The following is a 25,009-nucleotide window of genomic DNA, read 5'->3' as shown; positions in this document are numbered from 1 at the left end:
TTCATGTGTGATAGGCACAAACTCTGAGCTATGTGTTCCATGTTGAGTTTTGGTCATCCTTAAGAGCTAGTCAGTGGTAGAACTAGAAACTCGGCCTGAGTCTGATAGGTGATAATCCATGATCTTAATTCATTGTGGGAGAAGGAGAGAAGGAAGGAAGGAAGGAAGGAAGGAAGGAAGGAAGGAAGGAAGGAAGGAAGGAAGGAGGGAGGGAGGGAGGGAGGGAGGGAGGGAGGGAGGGAGGGAGGGAGGGAGGGAGGGAGGGAGGGAAGGAAGGAAAAAGTTTTGGTTCACTGTACAGTTGGGAGATCGCCATGTATGGCCCATTGCTCTGTGATGTGTAATGGTGCAGTACTTTAGGGTAGGATTGTGCCCTGGAGCAAAACTACTCAGTTCAACCTCACCAGAGTGCAAAGAGCAAGAGGAAGGCTTGGAGTCTCAACATCCCCTTCACAGACATACCTCCAATGACCTCACTTCCTTCCATCAAGCCACCTTCCAAAGGTCCCACCAACTCCTAACAGCACCACAGACTGAGAACCAACACTTTAGCACATGGCCTTTGAGGCATAGGTGGTGACTCATACCTGTGATCCAAGCTCTGGAGAGGTAGTAAGGATGGTGGTAGGAGGTAGGTAGATAATGGGCAGAATTGTGTGTTTGAGGTCAGCTGGGCTATAGCGTGAAACTCGTTAAATAATCTAAACCTTAGTATTACCTACCATCAAGTGCACAAGAGTAAAACATTACATTTCTGTGTCTTTACATTACTGAAGTTGATTTTACTGCAGAGGATATTCACTTAAAAGCATTTTGTTTAGCATTCTGTTTCTAATGCAAGGTAAGCTTTGCTTGTGTTTCCTTGGCGCTCCAACCTTTACAGGTTTGTGTGTCATATTTGATGGTGTGTTCCTGCCACCTGCATCCATGACAATAAGGGCAAGAAGCAAACGCTGTAGTCAAATTAAGGTGCATCTGGGAAAGTTAATGAAGCTGCAGGTTCAGATGAGGATGGAAAGGTCCCCTGCAGTCCCACTCTGCTTTCACAGGACCTAAGAGAGTGAAGAGAGGAGGAGGCACCAGAAACACTAAAGACTGAGCAACAGGGAAAGAGTCTCTTTAGGAAAACCTGATCTTCATCCTTCTCTCTCTCACTGACCCGCCCCTCCCACCCAGTCACCACTCAGCATGGAAGCCAAGAGTAAAGCATGTGTGATCCCTTTCTTCCTTTCCTGCCCTCCCTGGCTGGATTTCCCCACGGGTAAACCCAAGGTGCAGCATCCTTCCACAGATGCATCTATGTGCAGAAGGCGACCACCGAAGAGGTGCGTGAGTCTCAAGGGGCATACACACACACACACACACACACACACACACACACACGTTTCCGGCTCCCAGCAGAGGGTACGCTACACTGCTCCTGGAACATTAAAATGAACGACTTTCAAAGACTCCATGACTTTGGAGCCTGTATTTTTAGATAACTGACATTTTTTAATTTCTTTCTTAATGATTACGTGAGAGCGGTTTTCTACATCTTGAGTGAATTTTAATACTTTTGCCTTCAGAAAGTTATCTGTGTCATTGAAACGTTCACGTTGTCTACTTCGATGTGCTGGAATCTCGTGGGATTTCTCTCTCCTCTCCGTTTATTGTTCGTTTCTCTTTCTTATCTCCAAGGGCTTGTGCATCCTTTTCTCGGGTTTCTCTTTCATTTATTTTACAGACCAGTTCTTCTGAACATTTATCACTTTGATCTTGATTCCATTTCTCAATTTTCTTATTTTTAATTTATAGAGTTGTTTATATATACCTCCTCCCGCTGGTATTTTATAAGGCTTTTGTTGTTGTTGTTGTTGTCTGTTTTACTCCAATCTGAGAATTTTATTCATTTCATTTTTCTTGGTTAAACGTTTAACACGTCCACACATATACCCTTGGATAAGACTACCTTTGGCCAAATAACATAGATTTGTGTGACATTGTGCTTTTTCTTTAATAAACTTTAGAAACCTTATTTTCTCTTTGATCCCAAAGTAATTGGTGGACATGTTTTAAACATTTAAGTGATTGAAGAAGTCTTATTAAAATCATAATATTAATATCAACTTTGCTTTCAAGAACCAAAGAGTTTCTCCTCTACGGTCTCTGCCTTTCTGGAGACAATTGTTATCCTGCATTTAGTAGTCGTGATTTTCTAATTTTCATTACTTTTACTTTTAAGTCTGTGCATGTCTGACCATGGGTATGTGCACACGAGTACAGTGTCCACGAAAGAAGGAAGATGAAGCCAGAAGCCCTGAAGCTGGAGTAACAGACAGCTGCGAGTTACTTGTTATGGCTGCTAGAAACCCAACTGGGTTCCTCTGCAAGAGCAGCACAAACTTTTAGACACTGAGCTATCTCTCCAGTCCCTCATTCTTTTTGTTATTTAAATATGTTTTATTTAAGAATTTTCAACAATGACAAGTGCTTTAAAAAGCATCCAAGAACAAGACAGAGAAGTGCAGCAAGCAGCATTCTTTTTTAAAGTGTTTTTATTGAGCTGTATATTTTTCTCTGCTCCTTTCCCTTCCGCTCCCCTTACCTTCTTCCCTCTCCCATGATCTTCATGCTCCCAATTTACTCAGGAAATCTTGTCTTTTTCTACTTCCCATGTAGATTAGATCCATGCACCTCTCTCTTAGTGTCCTCTTTGTTTTCTAGGTTCTCTGGGATTGTGAATTACAGGCTGGTTTTTCTTTGCTTGTGTCTAAAAGCCACTTATGAGTGAGTACCTATTATACTTGTCTTTATGAGTCGGGGTTACCTCATTCAATATGATGTTTTCTAGATCCATCTATTTGCCTGCAAATTTAAAGATGTCATTTTTTTTCTGCTGTGTAGTACCCCATTGTGTAAATGTACCACACTTTCCTTGTCTATTCTTCAGTTGAAGGGCATTAAGGTTGTCTCCAGGTTCTGGCTATGGCAAAAAAGTAGTCAAAAAATCCTTTACAATAACAGACATAAACAATCCCTGTCATCAAACTCTACTACAGAGCTACAGTGCTGAGAACAGCCTGGTATTGGCACAACTGAATCAAAGACCGGATATCAATCAGGACACCTACAAGCACATGATTTATGACAAAGAAGAAAAAAATACAAAATGGAAAAAAGAAAGCATATTCAATAAATGGTGCTGGCATAACTGGATATCAATATGTAGAAGAATGGAAATAGATTCATATCCATCACCATGCACAAAACTCAAGACCAAATGGATCAAATACCTCAACATAAAGCCAGCCACACTGAACCTCATAGAAGAGAATGTGGGAAGCACACTTGAATGCATTGGCTTAGGAGACCACTTCCTAAATATAACCCCAGTAGCACAGACACTGAGAGAAACAATTAATAAATGAGACTTCATGAAACTGAAAAGCTTCTAAAGTAAAGGACATGGTCAACAAGACAAAAAGCAAACCTACAGAGTGGTAAAAGATCTTCACCAACCCCACATTGGACTGAGGGCTGATCTACAAAATATATAAAAAACTCAAAAAAGTGGTCATCAAAAGAACAAATAATCCAACTCAAAAAAAAATTGAGTATAGACCTAATCAGAGAACTCTCAACAGAGGAATCTAAAATGCCTGAAAGACACTTAAGGAAATGCTCAACATCCTTAGCCTTCACAGAAGTGCAAGTCAAAACCACTCTGAGATTGCATCTTACACCTGTAAGAATGGCTAAAATCAAAAATACTGATGACAACTTATGCTGGAGAGGTTTGTGAGGAAAACGGAACACTTCTGCATCGCCGGTAGGAATGCAAGCTGATGCAGCCCCTTTGGATGTCAGTGTGGAGATTTCTCAGAAAATTAGGAAACAAGCTACCTCAAGACCCAACAATACCACTTTTGGGCATATATCCAAAGGATGCTCAATCGTGCCACAAGGACATGTGCTCAACTATGTTCACAGCAGCATTGTTTGCAAGCAGCATTCCTACAGCACCTAACAGCCATGAGAACATCCACCCTTCTTTGAGACACCTGAGCTCTTTGGTGAATTCTGCTTCCAAGTCCTCCCGCAAAGCATACCACAAACTATGTCCGTGCTTGCAGTCCATCAGCTTCAGTTCACATGCCCACACTTCCAGATCAGTAACAGAGGAGAACACATACCATACAGCATTCACAGCAGATGACAGATGGGGAGGAAAATACAAGCATCATTTCACTTAGCATATTCAACTAAAGTGGGTTTTCAAAGAACAAAGCATAAATTCTTTCAATGGATGATGTCCATTGATGCGAAAACATTCATGCATTCCTTGCTACATTTCTCTCTGCATAATCTTTTACCAAAGCCACAGGATTGAGTGACACTTCTCACCAAGTTAAATATATGCATTTTTCCATCAACTCTCTGCATGCATCCCCTCTCTCTTTCTCGCTCATATTAGCCTTGCATGCTTCTCTACCACCATCAATCCCATGCAAGGCTTCAAAAGTTCAAACAGTCTTCTGGTTCCATATCATAGCCGTTCTTTCATAGCATTCAAGCAACTCCATCGAATAATGGGTCACAGATAAAAACAGAAACCCACCATCAAAGAGTTAGCCTGTGTGGTATGATGATGAGCTCCTGGATGAGAAAACACGTAGACAGAAGCATTTCTGTTAGTAGCACTTCTTGTAGTGATGTGCTTCTTTCATGCGCATTTGCAATGAGATGAGCTACAGAGACTAAAAGAAGAATTCATATTATGCTTTCATCTATGAAGGAAAACAAGTATTAAAAGCAAAACCAAAAGAACCAAACACCATGATATTTTGATCTCCCAATGGGAGTTGTTCCTAAGGGGAAAAAAATCCGTAGGGTATGATCCAAATTAAAATAAGGAGAAAAGAAGAGAAACCTAACCAATGGTTTCTACTTTGAGCATGCAAGAAATTCACTTGAGAAATCCAATGACAAAATGCTACAAAGACACCCTCTGAGATGAACTGTCGTGGGCTGGTTTACCAGTAGGGCAAACAAGCTCACTTTCAGGCACCCAATATTTTAATTCTTTATGTAACAAAACATCCAATTCATTTGGCTTTTCCTCTTTTTTTTCTGAATAAAAATATCAAAAATACCACTGAAGGTATTTCAAACTGAACAAACTGAATTGAAAATTTTAATACACAGGTATTTTATAATATACTTACTATGAGTTTTGAAATTTTTGAATTCCCAGCTTTCTATACCAACCAAATCAACCAAAACCCACTGCTTATACAATCCTCAGCCAGAAGATTTAGAATTCATGCCAAAGCCTCCATCAAGACAACTGTCTGACCCTGTATTTTATCCTGGCCCCTAACCACTAGCGACGCCACAATTATTCACTGTAGGAGCTGCTTCCAGAATCAAAAGCCTGATGTAGCTCCCACTGCATGCTGTGCTGGCTTTGTTATTACCAGATGGACTTGACTGGTGCTACTGGCTGGCCAGCATCCCTATCATACCTTAGCTTCTCTGCAGGAGTCTCTGCTACAGCTGTCTTCACTGGATTAAGGCTGAAAGCTCCAAAGTTTATTTCTTAACCCATATTATCACTCTGGTTATTTCCTAAACCAGATCCAACACCTCTACTGTTGCCAAATTCATCCTGATTCCAGAAGTCACCTGGAATACCACCAAATCCTCTGCCGTTTTCGCTAACACTATTGTGCTTAGGTTCAGCACTGGATACATGCCACTGGTTCCTTTAATGGTCAAATCCCTTCCACAAAGATTATACAACCTTGTCATTGTAAAGTAACAAAGACAAAAGGTCAGACTGATTTGGGAATGAAGACACCCACCACTTCCCCATGCTAATGGGAAAACTGCTCAAGTTCTTCAGCAGTCTTGTCCTCAGTATGACACCCAATGAACTGCCTACTTCTCAGGGGATCATCTGGGCTGTGCTAAGATTCAGAAGCTTACAGTCACACCATTGGCTATTTACCACATGATGTTACGATATTACTTTGACTTGGGATTTATGTTCCATAAATGGAACAAAGCCAAAGCCTTCTGGTTTTAAGATCACCACAGGACCATCTCCAAAAGTGCTGACATTGTCTGTATGGTCTTACTTAGTTGTTTTCCCTGGGTGAGCCAATACTAGAAGATCAGATGTTTCTGGACTATTCTTTCCAGGTTTGCTGCTGAGAATGTATAGCCCTTACCCATTTTCCTTGTGTAGACAGCATCTTCAGACTAGTAGACAGCATGGACCAGATTTCCCTAGCCAGCATCACAGGCACACAGAAGTCCTTTCAGTCAAATGCCTTTCATACACTGAGACACTGTAGAAGCAAAGCCACATGCCCTGGGAACTGGACTGTAACTGTGAGCAGCAATACCTTGTCATGGTCTCCTGTTGGTGTTTCATGGGCTCATCATTCTCACCTTCTGTTACGTGCATATATTCAGACACCTTTGCTTAGTTCTCCACTATGCCATTGCCAATAAGTGTTACAGAGATCTTGTATCAGCCAAGGTACCCCTTCATGCCCACAAAACCCAGTCCCTCATTTTTAAGTTGTATTATTATTCTATTAACAAAATATACTGCCATGTGCTTTGTGATTTGTATGAACACCATATTCTTTATTTTACAAGCTTGAGTTTTGGCTAAATCACATTTTAAGATCCATCCATGGCTGCTTATAATCAGAGGTAACTTATTTAAACATTTTTGGAGTTTTCTGTGGTCTTGTATAATCCACCAACCATGCAGTAGATAGAGAGATCATTCTATAGATAGGTGGATACTAGGCACCCCACATGATGCCACAGCACTCAGGGGTGTTTCTCTTTCTGCAGGAGAGGAAGAGTGGCCATAAGGCACCTATGGCTGAACAATAACAGGCAAAGTACATCCTCACCTTAGCATAAAAACAGATTACATTCCAAACTGACTATTACAATCTGCATACCCTCTGCTTTTGAAATATACTGAAGGTTTTTTTGGTGTTTGACCACATCTAGATTTGATTTGAGCAAGTACTCCTCTGAAAATAGTACTTTCTCTTCATGAGCAACAAAATTATATACCAAACTATGAACTCAAGATTATTGATCAGGTTATTCAAAATGATATATGGTTTATGTCCTACTCTAACATGGAAGTTTGGGAGAGTGTTAAGGTCCCTTACTATATTCTTTTAGTAGTAGCAGTAGTAGTAAGGTGTGTTTGTGTGTGTTTGTGTATATATATATATATATATATATATATATATATATATATATGGCACAATACACACATGGAAAGCAACTTGTGGAAGATGGCTCTTCCCTTCCACCATGCAGATCCCCGGCCTTCAGGCTTGGCAGCAACTTTATCAATTCAGCCATCTTGCTTGCCCAGGGTCCCTGCTACTATTTTTGTGCGTTCCACTTTATGCTTCTAACAAAGTCTGCAGTTACAAGGCATATTGTGTTACATTAAGGCGTTTTGTTTCAACTTGCATGTGTTTATTGACATTGGGAACCAACCATTTTGTTATGGGCTTTATTGTTACCGACTTATCATCCTTCAGATTCTGTTTTAATTTACCTGCTGTATCTCCTCGCTTCTGTTTAATTTCATAATGATGTGCTCCCGCATGAAACAGATCTCTTAGCTAAAGAAAAAAATTCTCCATTAGATGGAACCTTATTAATATGGAGATTTAGTCCATTTATATTAAATATCATAATTGCTTCCTGTGCTTAGGCTGCAACCAGGTTATTCTATGCATTCTTTCCCTGGTTCCCCTTATTGTTCTCTGCAGAAACTATTTTAAAATTTAGGTTTGTTCCTACTCGTGAGTCTAATAAAACATTGTGATGACCTGTATTAAATTAACATCCATACTCATCAACAGAGAAAATAATTTCACTTTCCCTTTTGAAAAGTAGGAACTCAGACTCTGAGTGCCTGTCTTTCTAATACCTCTACAAATTACTGGGACAATAATAATACCAATAAAATGGTTATTGTTTATTGAATACCTAACTCGTTCCACTCACTGTGAAGTACTTTATACATTGGCTCATTTTACCCATATTACAGTCCTGTGAATAAGTATCATTCTTGTTCCCAAATAAACTGGGAAAGCTGTACTGCAGAGAGCTAATTTGCCTTGCTCTAAAAGCTGCTACATCTCACAGTCAGCCTTGGAAGCAGTAACTTTGGAATCGGACCCCACACACGTTGATACTGTACAGAAATGAGTCCTTGTGAGTTGATAACCTATGGTTCTATTTTATTGTCTAGATGGTTGGAGAAAATTCAGCATTTAATTTAATTCATTTAAATATCTATTAAAACTACCTTAGTCAAACACCTCATTCATGTTCATAGTCAAATGCTGCCACCACCTTCTCACCCTTTACTTTCACATCTAAAACAATAGATAATGGTATGTATTTATAATATAAAATATGATGCTTTGTGTACCCCATCTTCCCCTTTCAGACTTAATTCATTCTGTCAAAGTTATCATCACCAGCCCTTGCATAAATTGCCCTTATTCATCTTCCCTCTTCACCTTCCCTACTAGAATGCAAGCTTCATGGGAAAGTGTGCTCATTGCCACATCTCAGTGCCCAAGACACAACACCATATGACAGAGCAAACAGAGTAATGACTGTGGCCACCTCAAGGCCTTAGAGCTGCTAGCTTTATCATTCCTGAACTTGTGTCTTTGATTCACTTTTCCTTCCTTCTTTCATAGCAAAGGACTTTGAGTCCACGATGAAAATGTCTACTTATAACAATACTTTTTACTTTCCCTTGGAACTATGTGTCTTTTAGCCATTATCTTATAATAGTTCCTGACACAGAACCTAATTCCCCAGATAATTCCATTTTTATCCCCTTATAGGTAATTTTTAAAGTCATTTTAGTAGAAGAGGATTTTTGAAAAAGGAATATATATGCTACCTTAGGATCTCCCACCACGATATAAAACCAAGTGCTGTTTGAAAGGTTCGTACACTGAAATATCATGAAAATAAAATGAGAAAGCAAAAATACAATGTTAAATCTTGATTCTTAAACAAATAAAAATGTCAACCAATTAAGCCAAAAAAAATAACTAAAATAAGAGGCTAAATTTTTCTATAAAAGGAAATTGTCCTTAAATAGATTTAAGAATAATTTTAAGATGCTATTACTTGTCACCATTTCATTAACATTAAACATATTAGCAGCTACAAGACAGGGTTTGTTGTCTGTAGGTTCTGCACAGTCAAAGCTGTTACCATTTTATTAGCGTGAATGTTACAGTGGACCAGTGTTTGACAAGAAGACACCAAAAGACACAGGTAACTTCATACCAGGTACCTACAGAGGCAAAGATATTGAACCTTAACTGCACAGAGTTGGCTAAACGTGGAACTGAGAGCAGGCCTGGTGGCTGAGATTACTGTCGCTGTGCAAGCAAAATTCTACCAGCCCAGACCTTACCATAACATACATGTATTGCCTTTTACTTCTGAAGGTCAGACTGTCTAAGGGTTGGCAGGGCTGTGTTTCTTATAAAGAATCAGGAAAAATATACATCCTTGTAAATGCCACCTGATTTCCTTGGCATCTCACCTCTGACTGATTCTATCATTCAATCTCCTTCTCAGACTGAGTACCCTCTCCTACTCCTATCAGGAGACTTATTATTTTATCAGTTCGAGCAGGATAATCCATAATAATTTCTCTTTTTGGAAATCTGCAGTTCAGGGACTGGAGAAGCAGCTCAGTTAGTTAAGTGTGTGCTAAACAAGCATCAAGTCTTTAGTCCTATCCCCAGAAACCACATAAAAAACTAGGCATGGAATACACATGAAACACCAGCTCTTTGGAGAAAAAGGCATGGGGATCCCTGGGACTCCTTAGCTAATCAAATTAGATGGCTGCATTAACTGCAGGCCAGTGAGAGACCCTGTCTCAAAACAAACAAACAAAGGCAGAGATGGCCTATGAACAATCTGCATACAAAAATGGATCCTCATGTGCACACAGGCATGCACATGAAAAGATCCTTAATTAATCACATCTGTAATGTCCCCCATTAGCATGTAAGCTGTCAGATCTACAGGCATGAGTTATTAGGATACACAATTTCCCCAAATTCCTACTGTCCCATGTGTTACAGAAGGGACAGGAGTATGTTAATACTAATAATTTAGTAGGGCAGAAATGGTTTTTTCTTAAAGGGAGAGGGACTGAAGATGATAGAACAGCAAATTCTTAAGGAGAAGGAGATCCAAAGCTGTACTGTTGGCGGAAGATACAAAATAATCCCACACTAGTTTAGAATTACATACAATAAAGGGTTATTTATTTAGGGAAGACTCGCAGATCACTGTCCCAGATCACAGTCCTCTGCACAAACAGGGAACAAGATCAGAGTGGCCCAGTGGAGGAAGCATGATGGAAGCAAGACAGGGAGCATGCACACTTTCCAGCTGCATTTATAACATAAGAGACCATGCCCAAGTGGGCAGGTATCTTAAAGGTTACTGGCTGAAGGAGCTGAAGGAGCTCCCACAGCACTGTAACTTTTTCCCTGTCAAGGACTTGCTCATTTTAGGGACTAGACAAGTATCTGAAAACAACGCCAATATTCAGGAGGACAAGTATTTACTGAGACAATATCAAGAAACCAAACCTTGGTTGCTTCATTTGCCTCATCCTCATTAAAATTAGATGGTAATGAAGTTATGCAATTATAATGATTTGAAACTATTGCTATGGCATAGTGTTTAAGAGAAAAAGAAGGACTGCGCACCCCAACATCAGCACATATGAAGCAAAGACAAGAGGATCACAAATTCAAGGCTGAAGAGAAGACTTAATGACTGAGGGCACCAACTGTTCTGCCGCAGGACCTGGATTTGGTTCCCAACACCTACAGTGAAGCTCACAAACTTCTGTATCTCCAGATCCAGGAGATAATGCTGTCTTCTGGCCACTATAGGCACTAGACACACATGTGGTGCACAGACACACGTACAGTCAAAATGCTCATACATGTATGTTGAAGGAGCTGTGGACAGGCCTGCTTTTCATCCCGCCCATCTCCCGCACAGCTAGCTTTACACCCAAAATAACAACACACAAACTGTATTCTTTTTAAACACTACCTGACCCATTAGTTCTAGCCTCTTATTGGCCAACTCTCACATCTTGATTAACCCATTTCTAATAATCTGTGTACCACCACAAGGTGGTGGCTTACCAGGAAAGATTCTAGTCTACATCCATCTCAGGTCGAAGAATCTGGCATCTGCCTCACTCCCTTCTACCCAGCATTCTGTTCTGTTTACTCAGCCTACCTAATTTTCTGTCCTATCAAAGGGGGAGTTTCTTTATTAACCAATGAAAGTAACACATAGACAGACGACCCTCCTCCATCACACATAAAATAAATGTTTTAAAGTATTTTTAAAGAGAATCTGATGTGGGATTCCCCTCTGTATGCCCCGAATACCATTGGTGAACAAAGACATTGCCTTAGCTGTTGATAGGACAGAGGAGAGCTAGGCAGAGAAAAACTGAATGCTGGGAGAAAGAAGGTGGAATCAATGAGAAATCATGTAGCCCCACCAGAAACAGATGCTGGAACTTTACCCACTGAGCCACCACCTCATGATGATACACAAATTTATAGAAATGGGTTAAATTAAGATGTAAGAGTTAGCCAATAAGAAGCTAGAGCTAATGGGCCAAGCAGTGATTTAATTAATGCAGTTTCTGTGTGGTTATTACAGAAGTCTGGGTGGCCAGGAAACAAATAAGCAGCCTCCTACAGCCAGAATCCATGGTGATTCTTGGTTCACAGTAACTTTGGGGCCAACCTGGGATACATAAGCTATGTCTTTTTAAAAAAAATTTAGGGGGGGGGGTTCAATCCCAGAATGGCAAAAATCTAAACACACTAAGATTCATAAGATACTGCCAAAAGTAATATTTTAAAAGAAATACCTTTTTGAATATGACACCAGCTTAGAACTAAAGAACGAAGTCAAATCACATTGGAGGAAGTGACAGTGAAAAGAAGACAAAGGCATACATGGAAAAAAGAAAACTTCAGTAGGAATTGACCAGCATAAATACACTGAGAATATGGCTCAGAGCACACAAGCTCAAATCATTCACTCCAGTCCTGGGGTGAGAGGATCAAGCCTCAGTTCTCACCAACCCCTTGCAGAAAGCAGGGACTTCTTCCTTGTCAGTTGAACCTCTGCATCAGAAGAGACAAGTCTTCTAGACAGCCTTTAGCAGAAAGCCTCTGGCTATGGACTTCTACAGCAAATAGGTACTGGGTCAATGGGGCATGACTTCTGGAAGAATGGAATTGTCAGCACTCGATTCTCAGGAATGTCCACAGGGAATAGTTGTTTAGCTTGCTCCCAGTTTCTGTTATGAATAAAGTCACAATTAACATGGCTGAGCAAGTGTCTTTGTGATAGGATGGAGTATCCTTCGGGTATATGTCCAAGTGTGGCATACGTGGATCAAGTGCGGCATACCTGGATCAAGTGTGGCATACTTGGGTCCCAAGATAAGTCAATTTCCAATTTTCTGAGGAACCATCATATTGAATTGCATGGTGACTCCCCAAATTTGCACTCCCACTACCAGTGGAGGAGTGTTCATTCCCCTTGCTCCACATCCTTGCCAGCATGAGCTGTCACTTGTGGTATTAGTATTAGCCATCCCCATTCTGAGAGGTGTAATATAAAAATCTCAAAGTAGTTTTCATTTACATTTCCCTAACAGCTAAGGATGTTGAACATTTCTTTAAGTATTTCTCAACCATTTGATATTCCTATATGGAGAAGGATCTATTTAGATTTTTAGCTCATTTTTAATAGGATTGTTTGTTGTTGTTATTATTAATGATATCTAATTTCTTGAGGTCTTTGTATATTTTGAATATTAGACCTCTATCATATGTGGAGTTGGTAAAAAAAAAATCTTTTCCCATTCTGTAGGCTGTCTCTTTGTCCAATTGATGGTAACCTTTGCCTTACAGATGCTTTTCCATTTAGTAAGAATAGGTATTTCTCTGACTCTCTTACTTGCTCCTGGAGACTCTTTTTCTCCTACTGGGTTGCCTTATCCAGCCTCAAAAGGAGGGGCATTTGCCTTGTCATATTGTATCTTGTTTTGTCCTGTTTGGCTCTTGGAGGCCAAATCTTTTCTGAAGAGGAAACAGAGGGGTGGTGAATCTTGGGGAAAGGGGACATGATGTGGAACTGGGAGGAATAGAGGGAAGAAAAATATGGTTAGGATGTATTGTATGAGAGAAGAATTTATTTTTAATTTTTAAAAGGGGTGTGAGGAACTGTTTACAGTTGTGGTACTCACCATCCGCACTCCTACCACCTCACCAGCTGACTTCTCTCCTGAGCCAGGGGGAAGGATATGGGATGGACATACAGCACAGGAAGGAAGGGCTACTCTTTTCTGTCTCTGACCATGCTGACGGCATATGGCTGGGACCTTCTTTAGTAAAGCTAGAGGCTAGACAAGGCTCTGGTCAGTGTAGGTGTGATTTCCCAGTTCAGTCTTATGCATTGGCAGCTATTTCCCAGAGGAAACCCCTCACACCATTGAAAAGTCCTAGGTCAAATGAAATAAGTCATCATTTAAAAGGTCATTCCGAGCAGTACGTGGTAATCTCAATAGATAAGAGGCTGAGGCGAGAAAACTGTGAACTTGAAACCAGCCTAGGCTACACAGTAAATTCAAGACTAACCTGGACTACATAGTGAGAACCTGTCTCAAAAAGTAAAAAAAGAAGTGGGACTGGAAAACAACTGAGTGGTTAAGAGCCCTTACTGTCCTTCCAGGGGGCTCATGTTCAATTCCTAACAGCTACATCTGGCTACTCATAGCCACTTACAAGTTCAGAGGATCAGAGTCCCACTTCTGACCTCTACAGCTACCCACATGTGCGTTCACACATGCATACCCACATACACATAAATAAATAATATAATACATTTTAAAAGTCATATAAATAGTGCCAAATATTCTCAACTATAACACTGATTTAAACTGGAGGACCGAGTAGCATTGATAACTATTTACAAAAACAGAAATTTCTAACAAAGTTACAGAAATGACCACATAAATGAAATCAATGAGACGAAATGTAAGTAGTTGCTACAGAGTACAGCATGGCCGCAGATTCATTGCTAAGCTTTGCTAATTTTTCAAAAATAATAGATCCACGATAATAACATTCTAGAATTATTCAAAACAAAAAAGCACAAGCTTTCATGGGAAGCAAGAACTGCTTTGATTGCTAAATCTAAAAAGGAAATACCAGAAAAAAAGTTTCTTAGACTAATCTCAGTATAAAAATTGCTAGTGGTCCTGCTGGGACTTCAAATCGATGTATCACAAGGAAATTAATCAGCATGACTCATCATATTAACACAGGACAGAGCTGACAAAATCCAGTTCCAATGCTGTCTAAATGAAAAGTTTCAAAAATAATTTTAACTGACCTTCAAAGGGCATTGCTATTTCAAGTTATATGTTGATAGCTTAACACACACAAGGCTATGGATTTAATCTCAGTAGCACATACCACCTCCCTACCTCGACACACACACACACACACACACACACACAGAGTTCAAGTTATATGTTGATGCACTCAATACAGATCTATGTGAGTCATTCCTTTATAACTATCAATGGATAGAGACCATTTAACTTTTCTACTTATATATTAGGAATTATTGACATATCATGTATTAATATTTTATGATTGTATCATTTTTATTTTTATTTTATGTATATGATTGTTTGTGTGTATGTATGTGTACCACAGGCATACAATGCCCACAGAGGCCAGAAGAGGGCATCAGAACCCCTGGTGCTGGTGTTACAAATGGTTACCCACTGCCATGTGGATGCTAGGAACCAAGCCCAGGTTCTCTATAAGAATAGAAATGCCCCTAACCATCAAGCAATCTCTCCAGTCCACCTCTATTAATGTTGACTATATTACTTAAACAGGGGAAAATAGGGGAACAACCATAATAATGAAGATATAGGAGCACATGCCTTTAATCCCAGCCCTTAGGAGGCAAAGGTAGTAGATCTCTGAGATCGAGAACAACATGGCATTAGAGAGACTTCCAAAATAGCCAGGGCTTCACAAAGAAACCCTAGCTCCAGAAACAAACAAAAAATATAAAGAAATAAATGAATCTGATCTTTAGCTAGAGTGATAAGTACTTTGAAGGACATAAGCAAAATTCAAGTGATGAAACTATTACCAGAGGCAATAACCCACAAATTCCGAGTCACAAATTCAATTGCATCTCTTTATGAAGTGATACCTGATTAGCATAACTGGAACACAGAATGAATTCCACTGATAATAGATGTCAACGTATTAGAATGATAAAATGTTCGTTTAATTTAGGTCATTGGGTTTGAGGTTTTTGTTGTTTTGTTTTAAAACATTTCATTTTAAAACAAAAAAGTACTTCGGAAGTTGTCACCACATAAAGTAATCCTAGTTGGTAATATGAAGTGTAGAGAACATCAATATCCACGGTGCTTTTATAAAATAAGTTATGGTAATAATGAATTGTATTTATAACTTAGTATGTGACATTTTTACAGAATGCACTTTAACTCTTGTTTTCTGCTTAATCATTAATCTTAGGAGGTGAATTCAATTCTAATTCCCTCTTTATAAACAAGGAAATTGAGGATGAGAAAGAGGAAATACTGTTGTGGTTTGGCTATGAAATGTTCCTCGTAGGCTCATGTGTTTGAGCACTTTATCCCCAGTGATGGCACTGTTTGGGGAAGTTTGCAGAACCGACAGGAAGTAGAGCATTGTTTGGAGGAAGTGGGTCACTTTGGGGCTTTATAACCTTACCCACTTCCTGTTCATTTCTTGCCTTGAGTATGTTTTCAATGGGACCAGCCAACCTCCTATTTTCTGCCTCTATGCCTTCTATGCCTGTTGTATGTCTTTCTGTAACTATAAGGCAAAGACAAACCTTTCTTCCATGAATTGCCTTTACCAGTGAATTTTTTCACAGCAAAGATTATTAAGTTGCTGTGTCAGTGTAGAACTCAGCTATGACAAGTCTCAATAGTTTACCCTAAGGCAATACATGGTTCCAAGAAAGACAAACTGAGACCACCCAAGCACCACCCAGGAACAAACCTTCCAAAGGAAATTCCTAACATTCCAACAAATGTTGACAGATCACCTGCCAGCACACATCTATTGCTTTTCAACACCTCTAGGCAAATGTCAGCCAATCAAGGATCCTGAACCTTAGAAAAAAAAGTTAAGCACCCTGTTTTGACAAGGTGACTTCCTTGGCCTTGCTGCCAGCATGAACTCTGACTCTTTCTGGAGGTCCAGCTATGGAGCATTTAAATGGGGTTTGTGAGCAGAGTGCTATAACTTGCTTAATGGCAACACAGACCTACTGATGAAGAGGCTACTTATGGAGTTTGTTTGCCATTTGGGTAAGAGACTGCTCTTGCCTGGACTGCTTGATGCTATGCTGTTTGAACTGGACATGCAGAACTCACAGAGAAATGACTGTTGAACTTGCTTAAAGGTAAGATGGTCCTTTAAGGTTCCTTCATGGAAAAAGATCTGCCAGACATTCTACAGGATACATAAGAAAGCAACTGATGGACTTAGCCATTACAAGACAGAACATATCTTCAAATTTCCTGCTTCATGGAAAAGTTTTTCTGGACACTATGGGCCTTGTAGGCTAAAGGTGGATACCCCAAAGGTACAAAAGAACTTTGGATGACTGTCCAGGCAGCAAGATGTCTCTGTCAATTCTAGAGTTTTGGAAGTTGCTTACAATGTACTTCTAGTTAACTTAGGTAATGTTATATCCTTTTCGAGTCTTTGATGGAGTTAAAGAATAGATAGTTATAGGTTTCCTTAGTTGTGATAAAAGATAAAGTAGATATAAATATTGTAACTGTAATTCTTGCTTGATACCTGTTTTGTTATATGTAATTTCTATGTTAAAGTTAAAACCTTCCTTTTGATTTAAACAAAAAAAAGTAGATGATGTGGGATTCCCCTCTGTATGCTGTGAATATCATTGGTTAATAAAGGAACTACTTTGGGCTTATAGCAGAGCTATAGGGGAACAGAGCTAGGTGGGAAAAGCTAAACTAAATGCTGGGAGATGAAGGTAGAATCAGGAAAAGCCATGTAGCCCCACCAGAGACAGATGCCAGACAGAACTTTACCTGGTAAGCCATAGTCATGTGGTGATACACATTGATAAAAATGGGTTAAATTAAGATGTTTAAGTTAAGATTAAATTAAGCTAACCAATAAGAAGCTAGAGCTAATAGGCCAAGCAGTGATTTTCTGAGTGATTATTTCCAGTCTGGGCAGCCGGGAACAAAAGAATGCTCTTCTGCAACAGGGCCCAGGTACTACAATTCAAACTCCATCTTGTCCTACCAGTGACCGACCATATTGGGGATCCACTATAGAAAACACATAACCCTTTCAGCTACCTTCACCCAAGGTCACCACAGCATTCTTCCCAACCTTCCCATGATGCACAATAGTTTGAGAGGAATCATCCTGCCCACTGTCCTTCACTCTAGATCAGCCAGGCTTTGCTATCTGTCTGATTTCCAGGTTTTTTGTTTCCACAGAGGAATTGCCTCTCACAAAAACTGTGCCTATTTGATTCTATTGAGCCATCTAGTTTGCAAGGAACTCACATGAATATAAAATTTCTATCATTTCAAGGAGAGTCGAAGGGTGTGTGGCTATTTTTATCTTGTTTTGCTTATTCTATGACCTGCAATTGAGCCTCCCCTACGGAGCTGACTTCACCTGCAGTATCTCCGCATGTTGCCCTGCCTCCCTTGCGGCTAAAGATGAGTGAATACTCAAATTCAAGTAGCCCACAAGATGGGTGGAAAAATCATAATGCCTCTTGTTATATGTAAGTAGGTATGCGCGTGGGCATGCATGTATGTATGTATGTGGAGGGAGTGTGCGCATTTGAGTACAGATATCTGTGGAATCCAGAGGTATCAGATTCCCTGGAGATGGGGTTAGAGGAGGTTGTGCACCCCCTGATGTGGGTGGTGCTGAGAACTGAACTTGGGTCCTCTACAAAAGCAATCCTCTTGACCACTGAGTCATATATATCTCCAACTCTATGATGTCTTTTACTGTTAATTCAAAGACAGAAACCCTGGGAAACGAGCTATATGAAGTGGTACTGCCAACACAGCCCCAGAAATAGGAATCAACATCACAACAAACCAGAGTTGTTGGGGACCAGAAAAGATGGAATTGGAGAGAAGAAAAGGGCAGTGACAAAGAAGAGCACCGTGCAAGCCTAGGCGCAAAGTGATGCATGTTCCAGAGCTGCCAGATTCCTGTCTCTAGAGGTCCAGCCATGATGTGCAAGGTGTTACATGGCTTAAATTTTGCCCATCCCCATTTGTAAACATTGAAATCTTAGCTTCAAGGACCTCAGAAGGCGATCACAATTGGAAATAAGGCCTTTGTGGATGTAAACCTCGCAAATGAGGTAATACAAAAGTAGAGTGGGCTCCTGGTCCAATACATTGGTGTCCTTGGAGAGTGTGGGGACAGATACGTAACTTGTGAGGAGGCTATGTTAAGGCAAAAACAGTGTGATGTGTCCGCAACCAACAAATGCTACAGCAAACCAGAGAACCACCAGAACTGGGTGAGAGACCTCTTCCTCCCAGACTTCAGACAGACCAACCCGGAATCCTCCACAACACTGAGGTAATCAATTCTTGCTGTTTTTGCTGCTCTGCCTGTGACAGCAGTCTTGGAAGCTAATCTAAGCTCATGTCCATGCGAGCTCATCTAAGTGGGTTCCTGGTCCTTGAAAAGCAATCATAACAGGAACGCAAGCATCCGACTTTGACTGCCTGAGTTCTGAGCAGAGGGCCACCCCACCAGAAGCGGGATTCTGCCCAGAAATCTGTTTTTAATCTCCTCCAGGACAAAGATAAATGAGCAGGAGAAGTTTAAAAGTTCTCATCTAAGAGCATGATGAAAATAATTTTAGCCCTTTAAAAACTTTGAAGGCAGATAAGCGAAAATCCCGCCTTGGGGCAAAAAATCTCTCAGCCAGGCGCACCTCATTGCCCAGCCTTTCTCCAGGATAAAGCAGTCAACAGATTCATAAGTCATTTTCCATGCAGTTGCTGTTCATTGCCCCAATAAAAATTAGGGAATATGCTTTAAAACACCTCTAGTTTCAGATTAAAGGAGTGGATTGCTTTTTTCCCCCCAAAAAGTGAACTAGCAAGGCTGTGCTGTGTGCACATTCAAAGTCTGAGTCTTTTGTCTTCAATCCCAGGTGTGTGCCTCGAGCCTACACTGAAGCTGCTAGCTCTCTGAATGTTTCAATCCAGAGCAGACTGTGCTTGGGTCACAGTGCCAGCAGCAGCTTCTCCCATCTCCTCTGTCCCACATGCTCTGGCAGGAACCGCACTGAAAGCCCTACCTGTGAATCTTTAGCCAACAGACTCCCATGAGCCTGAAGGTTCAAGCCACATCAAAGGGCCACATGTGGTTACTGACCACGGCACCTCTCCTCACCCACCCACTTTTCTGCTGCATCCTGGGAAACAGAAAAGCCTGAATGCAGACTTCACTGAAGTCTTACATCTTCTCAGAGACCTCCAGGAGGGAGTCTGCTCAGTCACATGGGCCTGGTCCCTCTTCGGCACGATCCCCCTTCACACAGCCGCCAACACTGTCAGTCTGTGCTGCTGTGGCCTGGTCTCAGAGCCCCCACCATGCAGTTTTCTGTTATCCATGGTGTTCGTAATGTTTCTAATAGACTCCTTCCCCTAGCAACATGTCTTAACCACATCCAAGACCATTCAGTGGAGGTAAATGTTTTTTTTTCACTTTTCATCTTTATTTTGTTTACTTTTAACTAAGGCTAAGAAGGGCATACATATGCCACACTGCATGTGTGGAGGTCAGAGAATACCTGCAAGGGTCGATTCTCTCCTTGCAGCGCAAAAATCCAGGCATCGAATTCACACCTAACAATAAGCCCCTTTACCAGCCGAGCCATCTCACTGGCCAAAAAAAGAAGAAAAAGGGAGGATGAGAAGAAAGGGGAAGGAGGAGGAATAGGAAGAGGAAGAAAAAGAAGAGGAGGAGGAGATGATGGTGAGGAGGAGAAGGAAAAGGAGACTGTGAAGAATGAGTGACAAGCAGAATCTAACCAAGTACGGGCAATTCCTAACCCCTTTATGGAGAACACATTAATCATTACAAACCCCACAGAGGCTGAGTGCTTCGGAACACGTAAGCCGCAACTGTTTAGCAGGTGCGGAGCAACCACATACAAAACCTGAATGTTCCTTGTATAAGACCCTGGCCAGTGAGGGCCACACTGTAACCAAGTAGCCACTTTGAATGCAAAACACTATAAATTCATGGGTTCCTTTTGAGAAGCTAATAAAGTAGGCCTTTTAAAATATGGGACTTCAGGGCTGGTGAGATGATGGCTCAGTCATTAAAGGCTAGGCTCACAACCAAAGTTATAAAATATGGAACTTTGGAAAGGGCAACTTTTCTAACTTGAGACCTGACAATTAGTCCTCCTGACACTGGTATTTGGTGTGGGCTAACTGCTACATGTTCGCTAAAGACTATAATTCTCTGAACCTCATCATCTGTATAAACCATTGTAAGCTTTATAAAAGTTTCCTTTCCATAAAGAAAAGTTCGTTCACGTAAGGAATTGTCCTGCAGATAATCTATAAACTTCAAGAACATTTCCCCAATTACATGGCTTCCTGAAGGGTGTATACCTCCTCCTAAACATACAATGGAATCCAGCTTCCTTTCCCTGAGTGGTTGACTATCTCTCATAGGAGACTCGACCTGCTAGAAGTCTCTTTCAATGTTTTTGTTCTCGTGTGAATTGACCAAGAGGAATTGTGCAAACCTGAGGATTTGAGTTTGAATTCCCAGCACCCACATAAACGCTACCTGTGTCAGCACAGGCCTGTAACCCCAATACTTCAGGTCAAAACTAGCAGACCCCATTGGCCTGGGAACTAATCAGTGTGTTCCAGGTCAGCCAGGGACCCTGTCTCAAAAAATAAGGTGGAGAATTGATAGAAGATTGCCATGTTGACCACTGACCTCCACATGCATACATGCATATGCTATAGACACACACAAATAATTTAACACTTTAAAATTTTATGCATCTAGTATGCACAGTGTGTTTTGTATAGGTGCATACTAGTCTATAAATGTTTCTAGCCTCAGATATTTTAATTTTCCTTCAGCATTGTTTTGTACTGTTCTCTGCGTGTATTTTGCAAATTTCTTGATAACCTTGTCCCTAAGAATTTTATGACTTTTGGTGTTATTGTGAAGTATGTTTCTTTATTTCATCTTTCAGTTGTTTTTGCTAACACGCAGACATATCAGCTTGATAAACTAGAGCTTCGCTCAATTTCCTTCTTCGCTGTATTAGTCCCTCTAGGCACCGCTTAGGGGTTTCTATGTTAAAAATAAAGTCATCTGAGAGTAAATAACTTTGATTTTTCCAGCCTCGCCCTAATATTGCTTCACCTTGCCTTATTGCTCTGAGAGGCCTTGAAGCACAGTGTGGAGTATAAATAACTGAGCAGACATCCCTGCCTTGCTCCTGGTCCTATTAGGGAGGTGCCCAGCTCTTCACAGTTACAGATGATGTTTACTGTGCCTGTCTGTACCCAGTTAACGAGAGGCATCTCTGCTTAGCCCTAAAACACGGAACATCTGAATCCAAACGTGGTCTGTACTGCCTGGCTTCTGCTTTCACTCCGAGTTCGTGTGGCTTCTCCCCATCATCAGCAGGCTGTGCTGGTGTTTGGAGTTCAGAAATGACAGTCATTCCCCTGCCTCAGCACTCACACATTCGTATTTGTCTCTACAGCCTGGAGTGCCATGCCAGAGCAAGAAGGCCCCCTTCCTCTGGTCTTTGCTTAAATTTCACCATAGGACTGAGAGGCCTTTTCTGGCCCCTTAGAGAAATGAAACGCCCCTCCCTCACTTAACTGCTCTCTACTCCTTTCTCTTGCCTGGCTTTTCTTCTTTGACTTATGATCATCTAATATGGTATACACACCTTTGGGTATTTGCTTGAGCTTTTATTACTCTCTCTCTTTCTCTCTCTCTCTCTCTCTCTCTCTCTCTCTGTGTGTGTGTGTGTGTGTGTGTGTGTGTGTGTGTGTGTGTGTGTGTGGTGATGGTGGGGGTGTTTCTATGCCTTGCCATACGTGTGCAGCTACCTGCAGAAGCCAGAGAGGGTGTCCTGTAACTGGAGTTACAGGTGACTTTGTGTCACCTAACATGGGTTCTGGGAACTGAACTCAGGCTCTCTGGAAGAGCAGCAAGTGGTCTGAACCTCTGAGACATCTGTTCGGCCCTGTTCCTTAGGTGTTCAAGTGTCCTGCAATTATCTAAGATTCTTGAAGGGAGACACTTTAGACATGTTGGGTGCCTTACATTATACCACAACCTGCTTAAAATTCTAGTCCAAAGATCTGGGTTTGGCAATTAAAATTTGAGATAAAACCTGATTCTGGGATGGATATAATTACCATGATTATTAGCACTACACTCAAGGAAGACATCTTGAAAAGCATTTTTCTCTAGTAACTCGAGAAATACTGACTTGCATGTTGTCAGCCATAGATCTTTTTCTAGTTGGCCAGTGACAGTGACTGTTTTTTAATTCAAGCACAGCTGATTGAAAACCTTCTACTAAAGGCTTTTGCCTGCAGGGCTGGAAAGATGGCTTAGTAGTTAATGTCTACCATGCAGGCACGAGGACCTGAGTTTGAATGCTAGCAACTATGGGGACACCTGGCTGCTACGTAGTGTGGGGGCTCCAACCTGTAATCCTAGCACCATAGAAGTAGAAACCAGGGACTTACTGGCCAGTCAGTCTAGCCAAACTGGTGAGCTCCAGGTCCATGAGAAATCTCTGTTTCAAAAATAAGGCAGCATGTGATAGAGGAAAACTCCTGAAATTGATCTTTGACCTGCACATGCTGGCGCATGTGACCACACATACACACACACACACACACACACACACACACACACAAATAAAAACAAAAACTTGAGGAAATGTCATGTATTGCTATAACAGTCCTGGGTTGTTACTTGGTTGGGAGACTTGTGAGCTGTGTCTGGTTTGTAGAGTTTGACAAGATGCCGTGTTCTGGATCTTAACGCACCCCAAGGACCTGTGTACAAGGCTCGCTCAAGCCGGCAGCATTGTTAGGAGGTTGGTGGTGGGACAGGGTCAGGCTCTGGGAGTGTGCCGTGGATTCAATCCCCTTTTTCTTGACTTTTGTTTCCTCCCTACCATGAGGTGAGCACTTTTCCTGCCTCCTCCAAGAGCTTTCTACCACGGCATTGTGCCTCAGCACAGACCCAGAGGCAGCAGGATCAACTGACCATGGAATAAAACATTTGAAACTGTTCACAAAAACAAATACTTCCCTTCATTTTAAATTATCTTGGGGATTTGGTCAAAGGGACAGAAAGGTGACTGTCTGACATATACAAAGTCTTGGAATACATATATGCATAATACAAAATCCTGGAAATAGAAGGCATAATTTTAGACCTAGAAAGATATGTGTGTATCGAAGTGGAATCTGTCTACTATGGAAGCAAAGATGAAGGGGTGGTGTGAGTGAGGTACCCACCCTCCATAGTCTCTGGCACTTGAATGCTTGGCCCCAGTTGCCAAGGCTGCTTGGGGCAGCTTTCTAAGTATGGCTTTGCTGGAGGAAGCATGTCACTGGAGGCAGACTTTGAGACTTTAAAGACTCGCACCATTTCTAGTTTGCTTTTTCTACATTGTGTTTGCCATTCAAGACATGAGCCCTCAGCTCCCTGCTCCTGCCCCTTCACTCTGCATATCTCTGATCCCGCGGAACTATAAGCGCAGATGAGCGCCGTCTTCCGTGAGCTTCCTTAGTCATGGTGTCGCGCCAGAGCAATAGAAAAGCGACCAGTCTAGACGATGACCACAGAGAGCACCCACCCGGTGCAGAAGGAACCTCCATCTTAGACACTGACTCTGTCTTTATTGTTCTGAAACTACATGTGATATAAATTCATTATGGGAATGAGTGCACAAAGCGTTCTTCCACTGACAGAATTTAAATATTGAATGCAAGTTACTAACACTTTCTGATTATTACAATGACATGCAAAAGAGATTAACTAACCAGAAAATTAAAGCAGCCTTTTCCTTTGATAAAAACTGCCCCTTCCTCCTTTTTTTCCTGGCAGGAAAAAACATCATTTACAGGATCTTACTATCAAAGCCACATCTTGAGAGTTAGTGTTCACACAACATCACGTGCAGTAAGTGGAATATTCTGGACAAAACCTCAGAAAACAGGGCATCTAGTTTTATTTCAATGCATGCAAATTTATAGTAAACCTCAGGAGCTTGAAGAAATATGACATGCTGCCAAGGTGCAGAGTCAGTTAAATAAATTAAAATGATGAGTTCTTTCCATTAGAAAGTTACCTACACAGGAATCTATGATTATGCTTCTAATACTAGTTATTAGTAGGGCTAAGTTCCAGTGATTTTAAAGCCAACTCTTCAAACAGGATTTAATAATCAATGCATTTGTTGAAATTATACTACATATTCTCACTTGGAATTTTATATGAACCAGACATGGTCACTCACACCTATGACCCCTGCATGCAGGAGGTGGGGGCAGAAGAATCATAACACACATCCAGGGAATGGTTTCACTCTCGGGGACAGGTCCTCCCACCCCAGTTAAAAAGCATTCAAGATAATCAATCAGCCACTAGCATGTTCAGAGGCAGTCTCCCAGGTAATTCTAGACTTCATCGAGTTGGCAGCTCTCACCCCCCAACACACACTAACTCATGTATGG

General features: G+C 41.1%; 1 pseudogene; it reads right to left on the bottom strand.

Moving 5' to 3' along the window:
* Nucleotides 1-2,219: 2,219 nt before the first annotated feature.
* LOC142855740 (TAR DNA-binding protein 43-like) lies at nucleotides 2,220-24,067 on the bottom strand (annotated as a pseudogene).
* Between the last annotated feature and the right edge of the window lie 942 nt (nucleotides 24,068-25,009).

This window comes from Microtus pennsylvanicus, chromosome 8 (assembly GCF_037038515.1).
Source record: "Microtus pennsylvanicus isolate mMicPen1 chromosome 8, mMicPen1.hap1, whole genome shotgun sequence".
Classification (NCBI taxonomy): Eukaryota; Metazoa; Chordata; class Mammalia; order Rodentia; family Cricetidae; genus Microtus; species Microtus pennsylvanicus.
Note: the sequence above shows the minus strand (reverse complement) of the source record. Positions and strands in the feature narration are given on the sequence as shown.